Consider the following 23,258-nt stretch of genomic DNA (forward strand, 5'->3'; position numbering starts at 1 on the left):
ATTAATGGCAAAGTCAGGAATAGAACCCAGGTCTCCTAATTCTCAGTGCAGGGGCAGGAGCTTTATTCTTGGTTGTTTAAAAATACATTACTAATTCGTCATTATTGAACAAAGGGTGGGTTGCTGTTGTGTTTTGGTGGGGTTTTTTTTTAGGTTTAAATCTATGATTTCCTTAGGACTTCACCTGCAATAACCTGTAATCTGGCAGAGTCCCTCTCAAGAGTTTTAGAGTTTCCAAGGGCATCAAGATCATGGAATTATAGATTGAGGACTTCAAGGGACCTCAAGGTTGCCTAATCCAACGCCTAATTTTTATGGATGGGGAAACTGAAGCCCAAGGAGGCCAATCGACTTGCTCAAGGACACACAGAGATTAAGTAGCAGAGCCAGAATTCAAACCTAGGTCTTCTGACTTCAAATTTCAAACTCTTCCAACAAGTTTCCTGGGGCACTGAGATGCACCTTACTCAAGGTCACATCAGGTTTTTTTCTTACAACAAGGCCAGTATTCTAACCACTGTGCTATACTGCCTCTCCATGGGAAATATATAGCCACCAAACTTCCTGTGTCGCCTCTGGCATAAGAGGCTATATGTTTAATCTTTTTTGTGCCCACTACCCATCTCAGCAGCAGTGACAGATTCCCAAGGATGTACTTACCCTTTGCCCAGAGTCCTCTCCTCTGCAGATTCTCTTTCTCTTGTCACTATCCCTTCCTATATCCTCACTTCTGGGCTTTCTCTGGGCCAGCTGCATCCTCTCCTTGGCCAACACAACTGCAGTTAGAAGCACATGCCCATGAAGGTAGTGAGTTGCACATGTTCAGTCAGATGACAGAAAGATAGCATCTGCTGGTAGGCTAGAGGTGTATGGGGATGACAGATTTTGGGGAGACTCAAAAAGTAAAGTCCCAGTTAATGGAAACCTCTGAGAACATAGCAGCGATGTCATTTAGGTCTCCAAATACAAGATCTGAGTGGTATTCTTGGGTTTTCCCCTTTCCTACACTCAGAATAGCCCTTCTTCTGGCCTGACCAGGCTTGTGTACAGTGGTGGTTGGAGGCTGTCTCTCCTGTATTTAAAGAGATTTTACTGCCTTCCAGTTGCCTAATTCAATGACCAACACATTTTCTTCTTTATGCCAAACCTAATTCCTTTTTGCTTTAGTTTAAATCCATTTCCAGGAGTGTCAGAGTTTAAAGTCTTTGGGGGTTGGAGACAGGGAAGGATTTCTGTTGTTATTTGCATTCTGATATGCTGGAAATGGACTTTCTTTCCAAACCTAGATCTCTAAGGTTCCAGACATCATCATAGCATCTCAGCCGCTTAGTGGGACGGAGGGATGGACTTGTAGTCAAAGGGTTGGAGCCCTGGGTTCTGCCAACCTTGTGAGCTGGGGCAAGTCGCTCCAAGGACCTCAGTTTCTTCATTTGTACAAAGAGAGTCAGACTAGAATAATCTCTAAGGTGCCTTCCAGCTCCAGCGTTCTGTGATCTGTGAAAAAACTAGACTTCCTACATCTCAGAAAAAAATCCAGGACAGACTTGAATTTCAAGAAAAGAAAATGCAGAAAGGCTTTTCAAAAGGAATATCCTTTGTTAGGTCTGGTGCCCTGATTTTTGGTTCAGAAAATGCAATGAAAGTCTATACAACTCATGCAATAGCCAGGCTTATACTGAGACAAGGTCAGGAGCAGAGAGACAGGGCTCTCATCTTGCCATATTCTTGGAATGTTTGGGACAGTCACTGATGGTGTTGGATGTGTGTGTGTGTGTGTGTGTGTGTGTGTGTGTGTGTGTGGAAGGGTGGTTGGAAAGGCATGGATCCCCTGCTTCTCCAAACACACACAGGAGACTATGAAAAGGAGTGGTGAGTTTGGGTCTAGGGAAGCATATGAAGTTGGGATGGAAGGCGAGGTTAAGAGCCCAGTTGATACATACTCATCCAAAGACTCGCCCCCTCCCCGCCCCCCACTCCCTAACCTTTCATTTGTCTTTCCACTACCCTCCGTCCCACATCCATCCCTATTTACACGACACCCCTCCCCGCTTCACAACGCTGTCCACAGCCAATTCCCCAATCCGCCCTGTCTCTGCATACACACCCGCCCTGAACCCTAGCCCCCCATCTTCTGACACCAACAACGTTCTCCACAAAGGAGAGCGCCCGGGCGCGCACCTGCACCCGCACAGACAGACCCACACGGGAGCGCGCGCGCGCGCACACACACACACACACGCTCGCACACACGCTCGCACGCGCGCCTCCGGTCTCCAAGCCTGGACCGCGCGCAGCTCCCTGAAGCTGAGAGCTAGGCGGCGGCGGCGGCGGCGCCGGGAGCGCGGAGAAGGGAAGGCTGGAGGCCGGGAGCGAGCTCGTGAGCCCGGTTAAACCGAGAGAAAGGGCTCTCCCCTCCGATGTTAAGTGCAGAGCGGGCCTTTAAACAGCAATTAAGGCGGCAGAAGAAGATGGCCAAACAGCGTGTTTATCCTCTCTCCCCCGCTTTGCGATAAGAAAAGGAAGAAAAGGGAGAGGGGAGGGTGTTAAAATAAGGGGGGGGGCACCCCATCACAGCAATTAGGAGAACTAGCTGGGGGGAAGGAAGGGGAAAAAAACCCACCAACTGTATTAAATGGATGTTTCTGCACAAAACCCCTAGGCTGACAACATCGCTGGCCTTGTAAGGGGGAAGTGACTGCAAGGCGTTGTTTACATAGCTGAAATCAGGGGGAATTATGCTGTCATACTGACAACTGTAGGGGAAGGACAATTTTAAAATTACACCGTTCAACACCTTTAATGATTTGTAACAGAAGAGGTGTGGCTACTCCTATTAAATGTGTTGCCAAATCAATAAAAGGGATAATTGGAGTTGTTAGAGCAAATTACAGCCGCGACGGTTCTGTTGCAATACAATGTTCCCTTGTAAACTGCTATTACGGGCCCGCAGTATTTCTCTCTCATTGGGCTGCTTTGTAATGAGTTGGCATTTTGCTCCATAATAGTTCCACTTTCTTTTATAGAGCTTTCACTTTTACTTTTTCTCCTTTGTGCAGCCTGTAATTTCCTCTCCCTCCCTCCCGCCCGCCCTCCGCAGCCTCTCGGCCTCCTTGCCTGTTTGCAAAGGTGGCCTCGCCCGCCTGTCAACAGCCCCGAGGTGATAAACTATATTATTTCACATTATTTACAGGCCTTTTCAATTGGAAGTTGCTTGGATGGCTTGGGTTGCATTGGGTTGGGGGGTGAGGGACGCTGTGAGGGACTATGTAGGAGGGGATGGAGATGGGAAACAGCACAGAAGGAGGGATCTCAAAATGCCACAAAGGCCAAAAAGCAAAAGGAGGGATAGGAGAAGACTTTCCTGCTTCCTCAATTCCCCACCCACCCACCCACCCACTGGAAGACAAGGTTCTGACCTTCTCAAATGTTAGGGCCTGCCCCTTTCAGTATCTGCGCTCTAGATTTGTCAAGAAACCTCAATCACTGTAGTCAGATGGCTTGGATAGCAAGGGAAGATGTTGCTGTGGATTTCTAAGCCCCTAAGAGATCTGGGCCTTGTCCTCACCTTCAGAAGCCCAGGTTAGTCAATTGTGCTCCTTCATAAATATCAGAAACTGAGGGACATATTGATCACTGCATTCAATGCTGGGGAGGTTGAGGGCTTCCACAGGCTGAATTATCAGATTCAAAACAATTGGGTAGAAGGAGAAACTGCATCCCAGTAAAGCACAACCCTTTGGCTTAAAGAGGCTGACAGTCTTGTATGTATATCCCTCCACAGATTCCTCTCTTTGTTACCCCACCTTGCATATGCCCCCAGTGCCAGGGCCCTGGGGGGAGAAACACTCCCACACAATCTGGGTGAGATTATGTGAAGTGTTATTAAGGCAACACCAAGCACAAAGAATACACAGAGACATAAAAGATCAACTCTGAGGCCTGGTAGGAGCCATTTTTGACCCTGGGTAAGAGATGCATGCATATTCTCAAATTCTTCCTTCCTTTAGTGCCTTCGTGGCTTCCATGCCTCCATGAGGATTGTATAAAGGATGCTAGGAATATGAATTTCATCCCTGTGTGGGTTGGAGGAAAGGGAAAGTGGAAGGAAAATCATCCCCAGGTACAACTCTCCAGGATCTAGAAAGGACTTTAGAGGCCATATATTCCAACCCTCTCATTTTAAAAATTAGGAAACTGAGGCTCAGACAGGTTTACGATAAATCCCAGCTCAATGAAAATCTCAGCACAGCCAAACCATGATCAGTAAGGCTCATTTGTGTGTGGATGGGAGTGGGTGGAGAAGGTTGGAGGTGGAGAGGTCAATCTGAACTATTAAAAGCCTGAATAATAGAATGTTTTAAAAAATGATTTGCTATTTTGTTGGTTTAAAATACATAGTCACTAAAACTTATCATTGCTTGCAGAGGGTCTACAAACAGATAGGGAGAGAGACTGGACTGCTGATTTCACCGGTATGGGGAACTTCCAGATGAGGAAACTCCCTCTACTAATGCAGGTCAGCACTTTTTCTACAACTAATAGTCTCAGAGAATTGTCTAGAGAACTGAGAGCTTAAGAGACTGGCCCAAGGTCATACAGCCAGTATATGTCAGAGGAAGGACTTGAACCCTAGATAAAAAATATATAATATTCACTTATATTCACAAGATAAATTTATATATCAATAACCTTCTTCAGAAGACTAAACAAGCCTGTCTTTTAGAACCTTATTTATAATGTCTTGCAAACTCTCTTCTTAAACTCTTCAAGGGTCTACTTTAGCCCAGCTCCAGCCCATGTTATCCAGCCTTCTGAATTAATAAGGCCAGATTAATGGCAATCCACCATGTAACAAAGATTTCCTAGTCTCAGTCAATAGCCTACTTCTTTTAAGCAATATTCAGCACAATCAAATTTCAGGATGACCAAAAGAAAAAAAGAAACAACAACAAAAATACAGTTAATTGGTTGGTGGTCAGTAGAAGTCCACCTCAATGGGAGCTGACCAGCTTACACTTTTGTATGTGTGTGTGTGTTTGTGCGTGTATGTATATGTGTATGTGTATGTATGTATGTATGTATACACACACGCACACTCATATATATATTATATATATGTATATAAAATGTCATTCCAGTAGTTTCTGTTGCAAAGAAATTTTCAATGATTACAACAAGAATTATAAGCTGAAAACCAGTTCATTCCAAGAGATCCTGAATCCCACAAAATCCCTTCTTCTCACTACCAGAGGATTATTGTCATGAGATTTTCTACTTAAAGATAGTATTCCATTTTTTAAGGAGAAGCAAAGCAGCCTTGAAAACCCACAAAAGTCAGGCACAAGGTCTACCTGGAAACATATCTCTAGACTGGCCATACTTAAGTTTGTTCAGGTGTATGACATGACAAATAAAGAAACTGCCTTTTCAGAGGAGGAGACTTCAAGAAGAACCACAAAGCTGAGCAAACACCCTTTCATCCTCTAATTGTACTATATCAAACCATTTTCATGGGATAAAGAGATTTTCATGGGTAGCAAAGGGTTACTGCCTCAGGCTGAATAGTGATGCCTCAAGCGAAATAAAAGGGGAGTCATAGGAAAGCACTAGCATGGAAGAAAAAAGAGAGTCAGAAGAGAGAAGCAGAAAAACATAACTTGTCAAGTTGGGTAAAGGGTGACAGAAGGCATAGGGGACTTGCCTCCCCCCAGTTATAGCCTTTCCTTCAGGCTCCAATTTAAACTACACTTGGTAACCAGAGTGGGCTGTGCAGAAGCACACAATGAATGAGCTCCCAGCACCAGTGGTGAGGGACCAAACACAGAATCAGGCATTTAAGGGATTAGCAGTAAGTAGCCAGTCCAACTTCTCTCCAGGAATGAAGGATTCTCCCACCCACCCAGGCCTCTGAAACTTGTTGAACAGACAACAGCCCCAAGACATTAGGGGAAAGAAGGAAGATAAATGAGGGGAGGAATGGGCTACATTTCAGAGAATGGGAACAGAAAGTTTCAAGAGATTACTTAAAATAACACTTAACTTCTCTCTCCCAAGATAAATGTGAATCCTTCAGGGTGCAGCTCATGAAACACCTCCTCTGGGAAGGCTTACTGGACCACTCTGACCCCAGTGATCTCTTTCCTCTCTGGATTATTTACTATCTTGTATCCCTAAAGAGGGATTTCCCCCAATATTGCTTCATATCATAATTTATAAAAGATATATTTGTGTATATCTTTTCTCCCGAACTAGACTATAAGCTCCTTGAGGGCAAGGACCACTTCTTATCCTTTTTTTGGATACCCCATACTGCTGAGCATAGGCTTTTGTACATACTGAGTGCCCAATCAGCGACCAAGTTCTACATATGTCTTCAGTTTGGTGAATGATTTTTAAAATAAAATAAATGTTCAGAAAAGGAAGTGGACCTATCACCTACAGAAAAACAAATGGACCATCTGAGTGGTGTTCCTGGTACCAACAAAATGTCAAAAAGAAAACTTCTAACACATTGGTTGCAGTCTCACATATGACTTAGGGCAATCTATTTGGTATACAGTGGAAGGAGTGCTGAATCTGGGTGCAGAATCCTAGCTCTGCCATTTAATACCTGTATAATCTTGGATCAAATAACTTTATCTCTCTAGCCTCAGTTTCCTTATCCATAAAAGGAGGAGGTTGGACTAGATGACCTTTAAGTTTCCCTTGAATTCCAAATCTGTGCTCCTATGATTTGGGGCACCATAGAGAAATAAAAAAGATTGTGAAAATGGAGGTGGGTTGCATATACACCATGAAGGGACACATCGATGAGATCAGAGATCCACCAAAGTGAGTTTGAAGTGGGCTTCAGGGTTGCTATGTTTATCTTTAAATAAAGAGTTCTATTTTTTATAGTCATGGTGGGGTTGTTGTGTTGCTGCTGAGGCTGCTAGTGTTATTGTTTTAATGGTTAATGTTTAGAAGACTATAACTAGCTCTACCTCAGTAAATAACACCTATAACTGAAGCCTGGCTGTTTAGACCATAATTGAGGCTTGGTGGCATCCCACTCTAATTGCAGGCAACATATCCCCTTGGTTCCTGGACACTGATGGATTCCAAAAGAAAAAACAGCTGATACAAAGTCCCCAAGGTGGGTTGGGAAGTGGATGGGTGACTAAGTGGCCTGGGAGAATCCCTGCTCACACTGGATCTCATGAGGTCAATCCTCTCCATGTGTCTGAACTGAGCAAGAGGGGAATTCTCAGGACACTTCAACCACTGGACTGGGATCCTAGATGCTTGGGTTCTGGCTCTCAGCTCCACTGCCAAGATACTGTGTGACTTGCCACCTTTATGCTTTCAGTATTTCCTTTCATTAAACAGGGTGGGGGTGCGGGGAGTAGGGAACAGCTTCTCCTCACTAATGAGGACATAGAAGCCATCCAAACTTTGCCCTTTGGGCCTACCTGCCCTTTTCCTTAGGGGACACTGTGAGTGGAATGTCCAGCTTCTTTCTCTCAAAGGAGCTCTAGACCACTTCAAGGGTATCTCCTTTCCCCCACCTCTTCTAGCCTCAATTATAAAACTCAACCACCGTGATGGTACTTTATAGGTTTAGGTTTGCAAGCTCAGCATGTCATAGTTTGTGGCCACATCTACACAGGAAAAAGAAAAAAAAAACAGGCTACTCTGGAACTCATTGTACGGTAGACACAGAGTTCACACAAGTGCCGAGCCAGGATCACCACATTTCCTGACATTTTTTACAAAGGTTTCTCAGGCCAGATAGGACCTCACTTCAGGGAGAGAATTCCATTGCTTAACAGGGATGAGAAAATGTTCTTATTTTTAATAAAAGGCAAATGAGTCAAAGACATCTGGATCAAGTACCACAAAATTCAACTGGGGGCAAAGCAGCAAGAAAGATAACTTCAAATCAACATTTTAATATTAATTCAATTAGGGAGGACAGACAGAGACTTTGGAACTTGGGACCCAAGGCCCAATGGCAGTAGAGACTCTGGCATCTTGCAAGGCCACTTCTGAGGAGACATCAGGGCAGGGCTAGCAGGGAAAGAGCTCACCTGTGGTGAGATAGAAGAAGAGAAATATATCATCTGCTAGTTTCCTATTTTAATGACTTCTCCTCATTAATTATTCTTACTCTTGTTAGGTGGTAGGCTCTACCATTTAGACCTGCTGAAAGAGGACAAACACTATATTAAATGCTTCCCAGATTTCAGGACCCAGGACAGAGCCCAGTCGCTGCTCTCTGTTTATGGTTCTGGAGCTAGATGTGTCTCTCCCCTAATTTCTTTTCTGGAGGTTGCATTTTTGAGTGTGAGCAAGGCATTCAGCATGCCTGCACATGGCGTCAGATGTGCTCTTTGCATCAGAGCTCAAGGAAATGACTGTGTCTGGGTGTGAAAAAGCACACATACCTTCAGCAGTCGGTGTGCAAGAGAGATAGGTGTGTGAATGGTTCCAAGTGTGAAGGTGGATGTGAGAGCATATCAGGAGCACCAGAGCCAGCACTAAGTGTGCAAAAGGCATCCTGGGAGAGTAACAGCCTGAATGAGTGTCAACATGGGAGTGTGTCAGCATGTGAGCTCAGGGGAAAAAAAAGCTAGCCTCTCCTTTCCTACCTAATCAAACTGCCTGCCATTGACAGAGGTGAATTGGGGGTGGATAGATCTGCCTCACCATTATCTCTGCTCTCTTGGCACCTTCTCCTCCCTCCCTCCCTCCCGCCCTCCCTTCCCTTTCTCTCCCTCCTGCCCTCCCTCCCAGCTTTGCTCCCGCCTATAAAAAATCAGCAAATAAAAAGTTACATTAACCCCACCCTGACCTCTCCGACATAATACACTGAGGGCTGATGGGCTGCCTTTGGAACCTCGCTGAAAACCTGTCACTCTCCAGCATCCCGAGCACAGCCTGGGGAGCATTTACCGGATAATTAATATATTAAATGCATGAAAAATAGTTACACAGGCTTCCCCTCCCTGCCCGGCAATCTCTGCAGGGAAAAGGGGAGGGGGGATGCAAAAAAGACAGATACAGCCTGTATGCCATCAATATGAAAGCATCCCCCAAATAGCCACCATAAAAACTGTTCATAATTTTATAGCTTCATTCCTGTTGGAGCACCATAAAGGCGAGCCATATTTTTTACACTCAGGATGCCTCATAAAAAAAAGGAGAGAGAGAATGAATGAGAGCTTGGCAGTGGACTCCTCGACTCTCACCTGAGGGTGAGTGAGGGGAATGGACCCCCTGCATTTGTCCTCTCTGACCCCCCCACTCTCATACTTCTCATAGCCTCTGAATTCTGATGAGCCCATCAGAATAATTATTAATTGGACATCTTTATCGCTTTTTATTTGGTTCTTTTATGCTGACTCCCTATTTGCCTTTAATGGGGATAGCTGGATGGGAGGAGGGCAAGGATAGAGCACAGACACCCCTTCCCCCAATTATCCTTCACCTTTCTGCAAAGAGACAAGGTTGAAGGGGAGGGGAGAGAAGGGAAGAAGAGTGAGACTTGGGAGTTGGAGGAGCCAATTGGATCTCTTTGAGGCCATATTCAGTCGAGGGAAGGGAATGGTGCACTTGGCAGGCAGACTCCTTGGGGTATTTAATGTCATGTACCTCAGAAAAGGAATGGAGGCAGCGGAGAGAGGAAGAGAATGGGAGGACGACTAGCTGGAGATGGATGGACAAAGCCTTTGACCTCTTGACCCTGATGGTGGGATACAGATAGATCTCTCAGAAACAGTGGTCAGTTGTAGTAACTGGAGCCTGAGACTTCCTTCCCTGGGGAAGGTGGGGGGGGAGGGGTTGAAAGAGCATCTGAATTCAGACCCAGACAGTAACCTGGCTTTGCCAAATATTTGGGGTGAAGGAGGGACCAAGGGGAAGGCCAAATCTTCCCCCAACAGCCATGGTGAGATCAAGGAAGGGCAGATAAATTGACCACCCAACCTTCCTCTTGAAATGCCCAGGTCTCTGATTCCCTTTGGGGCCACCTGCTGCCTCCCAACCCCACTGCCTCATGAGAGATATAGACAAATAACCTGGATGGGGTAGAGGTGGTCATCTCCTAAGGAAAAAGGAGTCCCTCCACAATGAGATAAGGGCATTAGGGTTGCACAACAGGGAGAAAGTCTCCCATGTAGGCCATATATGCCTCCAAAGGATGTGTAGCTAAGGAAAGATGTGGCCTCTGTATGGAAAAGGGGGATATTAACCTCTTGTGTGCCTCTAATACCCTCTTCCTGCAGAGGAAGCATCACATACAATATAAGCAAATAGGAGAAGACGCAAATGCATGAGGGAGACAGATACACATAGATTCATGACAGAAGTAGATGCACACTGACATACACTCAACATGGGCACATAGCCTAAGGCTCAGGTTAAATGGCCCCCAGTTCAGTGTCCCTATAGACACACACACACACACACACACACACACACACACCTATCTCACACAAGTCTAGGGGCTTCCAGGGAATGGAAGGGACAGAGAGAAATCCTGGAACTTGGACTAATGACAAATTTAGGGTCCCCATGGGGAAGATTGGGAACCAAAGCTCCTTTTCACCTAAGACAGAATTAAGGAACCTAGTTGTTCCCCTAAACTGTGGCATCCTCTGTATTCCAGCTCCCTGGTTGAATGGAATCTGGTTGTAGTGCTGAAACCAGATCTTACAAGGTCATCTAGTCACCTCAACTCTTCTCTTGTCCATATATAAACTCCATACAGACAAAGGAAGTCTGAGGAAATCCTGTTTCATAGGTTCTATGGTCATATAGAGGGCAATCAGACTTAAAGCCTCAAGTGAACAGTCCAGGCTGGCTCCAAGCCCTTCCAACCTCATCCTCACATATTTTCTACTTAGGTAACATTGTGTATCTTAATCATTTGTATATATGTAGCAAAGCTGAATCAGTTATCCTGTCAGCCCTCCAAGACGGGGTCTTCCGAGGAGCAGGGGCCATCTCCTTCACCGGGATCTGAGCACAAATAGGGTATGGACCTGAGAGGTCAAAGGGTTGGAAATGCCTACCCCTAAACTCATAAATGCCCTGGGCACACATATGATAAGGAACTTCCTGAGGGTAGGAACCTAGTCTTCCCAATGGACATAAGGGTGAGTAAATTTTCTTCCATCAGACTGAGAACTTTCTCAAGGTAGGGATTTTATTTCCTTTTCACTTGCCTATAAGATTAAGAGTTGAATCATACTTGCCCCTTTAAAAATGCCCTTCTTCCAATACCACAATATTTTGGCATTTTGGGGTGGTAGGTGTAGTAGACATTTTTATCTATGGATCTTCCTGTAAAAAAAATCCAAACCAAAAATACCTAAACAGTTCTCCCTTTACTCCCCACTCCTCCCCCCAGCCTCTCTCTCACACACACACAGACACATACGCACACAGTCAGTCAGAGTCTGGGTAAAATGTCCAGGGTAGGACTCAGAAATATACCAATGCCATCAGTATAGCTGGCTCTGTGTGTGTTCCAAATGAAGGCTGGAGGAAAATCTGAGTCTGCTGCTCCCATTTCTTCCTATTCCCCTGCCTCTCCCTTCCCTACCATGTTCTTTACTCTTCACTATGAAGGCATATGCTAGTCAAGTATCAAGACCAGAAAGAAATCAGTCTTTCAATGAGGAAGAGGTTGGACAACAATGGAAATTACCCATGTGCCCCCTCCCTCAAATCTTGGTTATGAGGTTCAGGATATTGTGACTGGAATACCATGCCTGAAGTCAGCAGGTTGGACAAGCTGCAAAACCATTTGAAGTCCCTTTCCTTTCAATTGTAATATTTGGAATTCTCACTAGGAGGTGAGGGAGGTGGACGTGGGAGAAAGAGGGCAAGAAAAGACACTTCATAAGCTGGGGAATTCCTCAATCACACCTTTTCTTTCTTTATTAAAAAAAATAGGTCCTTCCATCTGGGAATAGCTTGGCATATTTAAAGGAGAGGCCAGATAGATATTAATATCTAGAGATTCTTGCTTTCTCTTTCTATTTTATGAAACCATCTCTTAAGCTCCTTCCTAGACCAAGATGGGAACTAAAAAAGGAGTAGAAATCTTCCTCCCCCTCAACCCCCACTCCCCCCAAAAAGAGAAAGCATCAACTAATTTGAAAAATATTTAAGAAACTCCAGGTCGTTGTCCGCTTGCCTCGCCTCTCCTCTGCCCCATAATTACACTGCACTGGCTGATATTTTCATGGAACATTAAACCAGGAGTCAGGTGATGGGTTCCTTCCCGTCTACGCCTATCCGTTACCCGCCAGGCCCCCGCGGACCTTGACATTATTAATAGTCCTATTCATTAAGTATTACTCTTGTAGAATGAGTAGCATAATATTGGCCTGGAGATAGGAACAGGCAGAAGGAATAAGTCAAATTAATTTTCCGGAGCAAACGCCCCGGTTCTGTAAATGACATTCTGTACTGTTAGCATTTTAAATGCGGCACGAATGGCAGGAGACACAATTTGAAAGCAAAATACTAGAAGACATGGCTGAGGGTGGAACGTGGCAGCGGGAAAATCCAAGAGCGTCAGCGACTTGGGAGCGGGAGGTGGAGGGAGGCTCTGGTAGGGGAGATAGAGGGAGGAGTGAGGTCAGCATGAGGCAATGATCTATGGGGGCACTGGGAGGCAGGACCCCACTCAGCCCCCTCCCCATCACTTGGCCTACAAGAGAACTGTACAAGATGGGGGTACTATGCAAGTGAGGATGGGGGAGGCATTTTGCCTCATGACCTTCTTCTCTCCCTGGAATTAGAGCAGCAGCAAAGTGTAGTAGAAAGGACTCTAATGGGGGAATCAGGAGACTTGGGGGCTTAAAGTCTTGACCCTGATACTAACTCCCTAGATGACTTGGGCCAACTACTTTCCTTCTCTTGGCCTCAGTTTCTTCTTCTGTAAAATGAGGGGGTTGAACTATGTGACCTCTTAGAGTCTTCCAGCATTAAGATTCTATGATATGTGATCCCAAGTCATTGGAGGAGAGAAAACAGGTAAGAGGCATTTTCCCACATATCACATACACTTCATTATTATAGGCAAACATTCTTTTTTAAAAAATCATGTGTTTTTAATTTTACTTAACTGTATACATGCTTCCCCTAGATGAATGTAAGCTCCTTGAGGCAAGGGACTACTTTTATTTTTGTGCGCACAATAAGCGTTCACATTTCACCTAATGAAATAAATTTCATTATTGTGCACACAGTAGGTATACAATAAGTGCAACTTTATTGTTTATTCTACTTACGAAAGCTACACCCATTATAAATGAAAACTAGTAATATTCATAATTAGAAAATACCAATAATAATAATTACTCCTTCAAAGGCCAATGCGTCATTTATGCCATGGAAAGAGCACAGCAGGATGGTGTAGAGAACAACCACAAAAATGATAATAACTAGTATTTATATAGCACTTTGAGGTTTACAAAATGTTTTACATATGTTCTCCCATTCAATCATTAGGACAGCCCTTTCAGGTAGGTGTGATCGTCATCCCCATTTTATAGAATGGACTTCTTGTGTCCTGGGAAGTAGGTAGCCATGAGGTCCTGGCAGAAAGTCTGAAAAAAAAATCGATGATAGCTCACATTTGCACAGGACTTTAAGGTTTTAAAAGGAGGCTTTGCTTTACCTGTATTGTTTTGTTTGCCCCTCACAAACACCCCTGGAGGTAGGTATGATTATCATCCTTATTTTACAGATAAGGAAATTGGAAGAGATTAAATGACTTTTCTGGGGTCACATTACTAGTCAGTATTTGAGACAGAATTTGAATCCAGGTCTTTCTGACTCCAAAGCCAGTGCTCTATCCATATGTCTTCTCATCTGGTACTGGGACATATATGTAGTAATTATTTAATAAATCACTGGAAGACTTTTAAAATATGATTTTTACCTATTTTTCCCACATAAACCCTCCCCAAATAATACAAACAGCGTTGTACATTACACAAGCAGCATTATACAACGTGCATTAAACCCCTCCTCTCAGATGAGTGCAACTTTGGAACTCGCCCATCCCTGATAGGGACGAGGGAATAATGAACTAGATCGGACACCATTTACTCATTCATTTGATGTACATTTATTAAATACCCATTTTGTACATTGCAATGTTTTAGGAGATAGAAGAGATTAAAAGATGAAATGAGACACATTTCTTGCCCTAAAGGAGCTTTCAATCTAGTGAAGTGAGGGATAAGATATATGCATATGACTACAATGCCAGTTGTATTATAGGACTGTTGCTGTTATGCCGTCATTTCAGCTGAGTCTGACTCTGTTACCTCACTTGGGATTTTCTTGACAAAAATACAGGAGTGATTTGCCATCTCCTTTTCCAGCTCATTTTACAAATGAGGAAACTGAGACAAACAGGGTTAAGTGACTTGCTCAGGGTCACACAGCTAGTAAGTATCTGAGGTTGGATTTGAACTCAGGTTTTCCTGATTTCAGGTTGGGAGCTCTATCCACTGTGTCACCTAGCTGCCCATTATAGTACCATAGGAGAGGACAATTTATGAGTGTGAGAGATTTAAGGAGAGAGCCATTCCCAGAAGATTCAGGGAAGGCTTTAAAAGGGAAAAGCAGTTGTAACTCTCTCAAGAGGATTAATAACACAAATCCAGGGCATAAAATCAGCAAAACAAGCATTTTCTGTTACTTGTACACTCAAGGCACTACTCACCCCAGGTATCCTATCTATCCCTTTCTAGAAGTCCTGGGAAGTAAGAGCTGGCAAGGGTGTAGATGTCCCCAAGAGTTCCCAAATAGATCCCAGGAAACCACAGGGTAAAAAGCCCCTTTTGTTTGAAGCTGATCAGAACAGCTTGGTACAGTGGACAGAAAGCTGGCTTTGGAATGAGAGAACCTGAGTTCGAATCTTTGTGACCTTGGGCACATCACTTCCTCTCCTCTGGATAGACATTTCCGCCTCTGTAAAATGAAGGCATTTGACTAGATGGCTTCTCAGGTCCCTTCCAACTCTAATTCTATGATACTGTGAATAAATTCAGCCATTTTTAGGTGGTATGTTCAATATCCATATGGGGACAATGGGAGCTATTTGGCCCTCATCTTGGCATTCTTTGACTTCTGGATGCCTATCAGCAACAACAACAACAAACAGTAGCAACAACAACCACTACTACTACTATCACCACGACCACCACCACTACTACTACTAGTACTACTACTACTACTACTAGTACTTTATATTTACATAGGACTGTACATGAATTAGCTCATTTTATCCTCAGAACTCTGTAGGGTAGAAAGGACATATCTCCCACATTACCTGTGAGGAAGATGAGGGTCAGAGTAGCTGTGACTCCTTAAAGTCACACAGCTGGTAAGTGACAAAAATGGAACTTGAATCCAGATCTCATGACTTCAGGTCCAGTGTTCTCTTCCAATATCACCACACTGCATCCCTATGAGCTCCTTGCCTCCCCTAACCCTCACTTCCCACTCCCCAAGGTATCCATTAAGGACCTGTCTCCATCATCACCTCCCAGAAAATGAGGTGGGGGTTCCAATATCCATGGCAGGGTGGACATTCGGGTTTCATTATTTGGGGGAAGGAGGAGAGGAAGTCCCCTCCTGTTAACTCAGAAAGAGTCCCAACTTTCCCCCAAGAACAGAATAAATACACTTAGCTCCGATGTCTCCGTTTTTTCCCCAATTTAGTATTGTTTAATATGCATTTAATCAGGCCATTCGGTATTACAGCGTCTATGTAGCGTGACTCCCCCCGCAGGCACAGGGGGGAGGGCGTTATAGGCCATTAGGCTAAAGTAATATGTATGAGGAGTCACTTTTCCCCAGGGTGCAGTAACTATTTTTGCTCCCCAGTCATCCCCATTAAATCATTAAACCTCATGACTATACTTCCTGAACTCTACCATGATCTTTAAGAAGCCCAACATTAAAGGGCAGCTGTCACCCTCCACCGCCCAGGCCTCGATGCCTTATATATTCACAGCATTAAGCCTTTTGGCAGTCTATACATCATCGGTGCGGGGAGCTGGAGCGCGTGCACAGGCAGCCGGGCACAGCTGATGGGGGTCGAATTCCACCCACCCCCACTTCCCTTCCTCTTACATGGGAAATTGGGGAGGGGAGGACTAGATGAGTTATCTTGGCTGAGGAAAGGGAAATGGGATTTGGGGTGCAGGGAGTTGGAGGTTAATGAAAGCAGGGGTCGTGCAGTTGCCTGGAGGATTCTGCCAAGCTGGCTCTAGTAAGGGACCAAGGGGGGCAGGGAGCAGGTTTGATGCTCTATTCCCATTTCCTAGTGTAGTAATGGGCCACATACACCTCCCAGACTATTTAGTAAAAGCCCAGGGATTGCATCCCCCCACAAACCCCTCCCCTCTGCTACTACTGAGCCCAAACAGGAAGTGCTCCTTGGGACCATTGTGGTATGGTAAAAGGCACACTGGGTGCAAATCCTTGCTTGGGAAGGTGTGATCTTAGGGAGGTCATTTAACTTCTCTGGACCTCAGTTTTCCCAGCTATGAAATGAGTGAAGAGGTACACTTGATGAGCTTTAAATTCCCTTCCAGCTCTGAATCTATAACACCACCAATTTAAGTACTGGCCCACTGGCACGGACCTGACAGGTCTGACCTTGGGCAAGTCACAACTGTGAGCCTCGGTTTCTGCATCTGTAAGATGGAGATAGTAATATTTATACTACTAATTTCACCAGGTTGTTATGAGGATCAGATAAGATAATGCATAAAAAGTGTTAAATGTATGTGTTTTCAAAGAGTGGGAGGGGGGACCTGTCCATGGTGCTGCAATCCTTAGCTTCAGAAGCTGTCTGAAAACCCAAGGATACATAAACTCTCTCCTAACTCCACCTTCTCCATCCTACAGAGGATTTTCTGAGCTTATAAGGTACATGGGAGCATAGGTCTAGAACTAGAGGGGACCTTGAAGACCACCTGGTCCAACCCTCTCATTTTATCAATGAGATACAGAGGTCTGGAGAGTAACTAGAGACTTGCTCAAGGTCACACAGGTAGTAAGTAGCAGGGCTGGAATCTAGACACACTAGTCTTCTGACTCCAAATTCAGTACTCTTTCTACTGCACCGGTAAATTCATTTCAAAGTGAAATATTTTCCCATTGCCCTCCATATAAAATGACAACAGTGACATTCATGGGGCATTACCGTATTTGTTGGTCAGTCGTTTCAGTCCTTTCTGGCTCTTCATGACCCAAAGGACCTCTGTCCATTTTCTTGGCAAAGATATTGGAGTGGTTTGCCATTTCTTTCTCCAGCTCATTTTACAGATGAGCAAAGTGAGGCACACAGGAGTCGCACAGCTAGTAAATGTCTGAGGCAGATTTGAACTAACTAAGATGAACCTTCCTGACTACAGGCCCAGCTCTCTATCCACTGCTCCCATATTATTGTATATTATTTGCGTATTGTTACTAAGGGATTTTTCTTCCCATTCCTCCCAGGAATCACTGTCCTTCAGGAAACTAATGAATCCTATCAGTGGGTGAAATTCACTTCAATTCAACTAACATTTATTAAGCACTGTTTTAGACCCTGGAGATATTGGAGGCAGAGGCAAAGTGGAGAGTAGACCTATGATTTCTTCAGTATAATATATTAGCCATAGAGAAATTTCCTTTAACAATGCAGCTCATAAACTGTTCTGCAATGCATAGCCCTAAAAAGTTGCCTGGGGCACTCAGAGATTAAGTGACTTGTCCAAAGTTATACAGCCAGTATATGCCAGACTTGAACCCAGGCCTTCCTGACCTTGAAGCCATTCCTCTATCTATTGTGCCATCCTGTCTCTCAGGCAGTAGGGATAAAAGATGAAAGAACGATACTCCTCTCCCTCAAGGAACTTACAATCTACTAGGAAGGATAACTGTATGCAAATAAACATGATAGAAGTTATATGAGGAAGGAGAAAGAGAACATACTTAATCCCCCCACCCACCCACCCATGAAATTGCTGGAGTTGGGGAGGAAAAATGACTCTAAAATCTCTTTCCCCCTGTACCACCCAAAACATGAAACAAGCCCCTGGCTCAGACCCTGAGCAATTCTGCACAGTATCATTTCCTTTTCCCCAGCACCCCCAATAGTGAAGATCTCCTCACTCCCTACCTCCACCCCATCGATTGCCTGTCAGAGGGGTTGGGCAGGGAAGGGTTAAGCAGCTTGGAGCCCCTGCCAGGGTCCCCCTCACAGGCTCAGGGAACAATGGAGCCATCAGTCTATATTTGGCCTTTGCCCCCACACTGTTTATGACTTATTCCTCTCCTCTGACGCCTGCTGGGATGCAGCCCTCAATCTCCCCCCCTTGCCCAGAGCTAAGCTGTCGTTCTCCCTCCACATCCTCTATTTGCTCCCCTCCTTCCACAGATCTACCATATTTCTTTATTCTTTCTCTCCTTTTTCCTTGGTTTCTCAATCCCCTATACCCTTCTCTTCCCCCACCCCCCCCCCTCCTTTCTCCTCTCCTTTTCCATCTCTATCTCTTTCTTCTGGCCCCACCAAAAAACACACCTAGTAGGCCAAATTGGCCTGAGGTATCTATGTTTGCCATCTCTGTTTGCCATGTCTCCATCACTGGCTCACCAGTAAACCTGCTTATATCCCACTCACTCTTATACATACATGTTCACAGAATTGGGGGTAAGAAAGAGAAAGTAGAACAGGGGAGGATGCCACAGCAGTGCATGATGGGAGTTCTCACCAGCCTAGAAAGGAAAAGAACAGAGATCCATAATAAAGTGGCAGTGAATTTGCAGAACAAGAAAAAGGGCTATACTGGTGACTTGCAGCTTCTGTTGGGTCTTGTTCAGGGATGTGGAAAAGTCTTATCCTCCAGACAGAGGAAGGTACCCTTACCTTGAACTCTTTAAGTTCAAGTTAATTAAGACCCCTCCATAAAGAAGCAGATGAGGAGTACTATCCACACCCACCTGAGCCACCACTGGGCCCCCTCAGCTGCATGGTCCTCTCCCCTCACCCACCCTCAGACTCATGCCCTCCATAATGGCTGCTCAGGGTAGCAGATTGTACCCTATGTACAAAACATCCCACAAAGGGTTAAGTCTGGCAGCCTAGTCCCTCTCCCCTAAATTCTCTACAAGGCTGAAAAGCAACCTGATACTAGGGCTTTGGGCTAGAATGAGAGCTTCTCTTGGGGGAGAGGTTATACTCCTAGCCCCCACCCCACAGCAGTCTCATGACTGTGGGCTCAGTAATGAATGATTCCATGATGGGACCCAGCAATAGGACAGGTACAGGGGAGACAAATCATAGCTGCCAGCCGGTAATCTTCCCTTGGGAAAGTCACCTCCACCCCCCTCATCCATCACCCGGGCACGGTGCTGCCACCAGCAATCCCCCCACACACACACCCTAGGCAGGGTTAGAAAAGGAGGATCATGTGCTAGCTAGTGTGTGTGATCATATGTGGACAAGCTTCATTGTACCCACACAAACATGTGTTGTTTTATATGTGCTCTTTTCTTTAGGCACATAGGCAGAATGTCAATGACCTGGTGAACACAATGCTCCCTTTGCCCCCAATCAATATTTCATCTGGTCCATGCCCCTGATTCGGCAAGTCCCCAGTGTAGCCCCCTTTCCTGTGCTACAGTAACTGCTGCTTGAATATAGATCTCCGTTCCTTTTCTCTCTGGGCTGGTAAAAACTTCCCACCATGCACTGGTGTGGCATCCTTCCCTTTCTTGCCCTCAATTCAGTGGCCATGTGTATATGGGGAAGAGTAGGACATAATCTTCTATTAGAACCCAAAAAATTTGATCAAAGGAAAAGGAAATTTTAGAATCACAAAAATACCTCAGATTACCCTCACTTCCAAATGTCACAGTACAGTCTAGCACACCTTCTACCTCTCCTTTCAATTAGTTTCCATGGAGGATGTGTGAACACTAGCCCATGTCTACCCTGGATGCTTTTCCAGGGCCCTGGGTACAGCTCTGAACTCCCTGACCCTGTGCCTGGATACTTAATGACCCTTGTGCCAACCCTGGGACATAGGCAGTAGAAGTACTTGTAACTAGATGAAGAAACGAAGGCTCTGAAAGATGAAATGCTTTGTCCATGGTTATATATCCAGTGAGTATTTGAGGCAAGATTCAAACCCAAGTCTCCTGACTCTGAGTTCAGCATTCCATACACAATGAGTTCAGCCAGGTGAGTTTACAGGATAATAATGTTAACAATAGCTGTATTTATATAATATTTTATGGTTTGCAAAGTGCTTTACAAATATTATCTCATTTTACCCTCTCAACAACTCAGGGAAGTAGAGTCACACATGAAAATTGTTCACATCATTTTACTCACTGGGTCATTCAGTGAACTTGAATGTGCTGATTATATGGGTACCATTCCCCCTAACCCTTGAATCCCCAAGCTGCTACACTAATTTTATCCTTCAGGGAACATAATTTGTGCATGGTCCAGCTGAATCTGTACAAGAATGAGCCAGGCTAGAAACAGTTTCAAATGTATGTGCTTTTAGAAACCCTGCTGTACACACACAAACACACATACCTATCTATATTTTATATGTATATGTAATATTCTATATTTATATATGATATAGATAGATTTCTCTGTGTAGGTATCTATATATACTAACAGTGAATATATTATTATTTATTCAAAAGATTCCACCACAGGATTCCTTTAAATCATAGAGTTTGTCTGATGCATTGAAATGCTTAACTTAAGGAACCTGGCCTAAGGACTGGGGCAGGGGGGGGGGGGCGGGGAGGGGCAGTGCAGAGAATGTTAAGTGCTGGCCAGGGAGGGAGTGAGGTACTGTCCATCAAAGGTCAGAAATTATGAAAAGAACAGCAGTTTACATTTATGTAGTTCTTTACACATAAATTTTCTCGTTTCAGAAGATCTCCGGGAAGTGATAGTAAATCACTGGGAAAACAAGATTCCATTTACAAAAATTATTATTATTGGCTGCAACATATTATCAACAAAGAACTGGACTGGAGAATGAGCATAAAGGGTGTCATCTGCAAGATGTACTATTGGAAAAGGAGGTGGGTTGGTCATGTAATAAAATCAAGTGATGATGGATGGACAACCCTCATGCTTCACTGGTAGTCACAAAATGTCAAGAGAATTAAAAGAAGATCACCCTTCCTGAGTATATAGGGATCCCCTGTGGTGAATTTACAGGATAATAATGTTAACAATAGCTTGTATTTATATACTATTTTATGGTTTGCAAAGTGCTTTACAAATATTATCTCATTTTACCCTCTCAACAACTCTGGGAAGTAGATCCAATTATTATCCCAATTTTTCAGATGAAGAAACTGAGACACAGAGAGATTAACTTACCCAGGGTTTCACAGCTGGTAAATATCTGAGGCTAGATTTGAACCTAGAACTTCTTGATTACAAATCCAACACTCTACCCACTGAACTACCTATCAGAGGGATGTAGAAGAAGAAGAGTGAGGAAGGAAAAACAGGTGTGGATAGTTTGCAACTTGCACTATAGCAGGGGATGCCCTCATTGAAAAGGTTCATCAATCAGTAAGTATTAATTAAGCGCTTCCTATGTGCTATGTTCAGTTTTGGAGATACAAAAAGAGAAAAAAACAAAACTTCTATCTTTGAGGAATTTGCATCCCAAATAATTGTAAAAAAGAAAATAGGAAGTATTTTATTGTTATATTATTCCACTTCCAGGATGAAAGCTCCTTGGAGGTCAGGAATGGTTTCATTTTTGTCTGTAACTCTAGCACCAAGTGCAGTACCATATACATGGTAGATAGCCAGTGGGATCAATTATCATCTCTATGTAGACGACTCCCCAATCTATAAATCCAGAGGATTCTCTTCCAAATCACAGTCCTACTTTATCAATACCTCTATAATGTTCTAAATTAGAGTGGCAGGGGGCCAAGCCAAGATGGCAGCCAGAAAGCAGGGACCTGCTTAAGCTCCCCCCCAGGTCCCTCCAAACATCAAAAAATGGCTCTGAACAAATTCTAGAGCTGCAGAACCCACAAAATAACAAAGGGAAGCAGGGCTCCAGCCCAGGACAGCCTGGATGGTCACTGGGAAGGGTCTATCGCATGGAGCTGGAAGTGGAGCAGAGCACAGCCCAGCCTGGGCTGCACCAGGACCAACCAGACTTGGAGCCACGCAGAACAGGTGTAATTCCCTGAATCAGTGAGCTGTAGAAGTTACCAGACTGCTTAACCCACAAATGCCAAAGACAACAGAGAAGGTTAGTGGGAAAAGCTGCTGGGACAGAGTGAAAAGAGGTCCTGGTAGGCCACTGCCCTGGGGGCGGCAGAGGTGGTGCATCTCTGAGGCTGCTTCCAGAGCTACCGCTGCAGTTGCCTCTGGCCCCAGGCCCACCTGGTGGGAGGAATTAAGCAGAAGATTAGAGTGGGAGTGCAAAATCTGCTTTGCCCAGCCTGAATCTGGGCCACGATCCTGGTTGGCGGTTCTTGGGGGAGAAGGAGTGCTGGTGTGGCAAAGCTTGCCATATAGAAGTAGCTCTGAAAATAGCAGCACAGCCCCTTAAGCTTGGAACAAAGTACTCTCTACTCTACAAGCAGTCTTACCCTGACAAAAACCTCAAGGGTCAAGGAGTTGATGAAAACTGTCTCAGATTCAGACTCAGACTTTGGAATCTTTCTTTGGTGACAAAGAAGATCAAAATATACAGCCAGGAGAAGTCAACAAAGTCAAAGAGCCTACATCAAAAGCCTCCAAGAAAAATATGAATTGGTCTCAGGCCATGGAAGAGCTCAAAAAGGATTTGGAAAAGCAAGTAAGAGAAATAGAGGAAAAATTGGGAAGAGAAATGAGAGTGATGCGAGAAAACCATGAAAAACAAGTCAACGACTTGCTAAAGGAGACCCAAAAAATACTGAAGAAAATAACACCTTAAAAAATAGACTAATCCAAATGGCAAAAGAGCTCCAAAAAGTCAATGTGGAGAAGAATGCCTTGAAAGTCAGAATTAGCCAAATGGAAAAGGAGGTCCAAAAGACCACTGAAGAAAATACTACCTTAAAAATTAGATTGGAGCAAGTAGAAGCTAGTGACTTTATGAGCTATCAAGATATTATAAAACAGAACCAAAGGAATGAAAAAATGGAAGACAATGTGAAATATCTCACTGGAAAAACCACTGACCTGGAGAATAGATCCAGGA

The sequence above is a fragment of the Trichosurus vulpecula genome, chromosome 4 (genome assembly GCF_011100635.1).
Source record: "Trichosurus vulpecula isolate mTriVul1 chromosome 4, mTriVul1.pri, whole genome shotgun sequence".
Classification (NCBI taxonomy): domain Eukaryota; kingdom Metazoa; phylum Chordata; class Mammalia; order Diprotodontia; family Phalangeridae; genus Trichosurus; species Trichosurus vulpecula.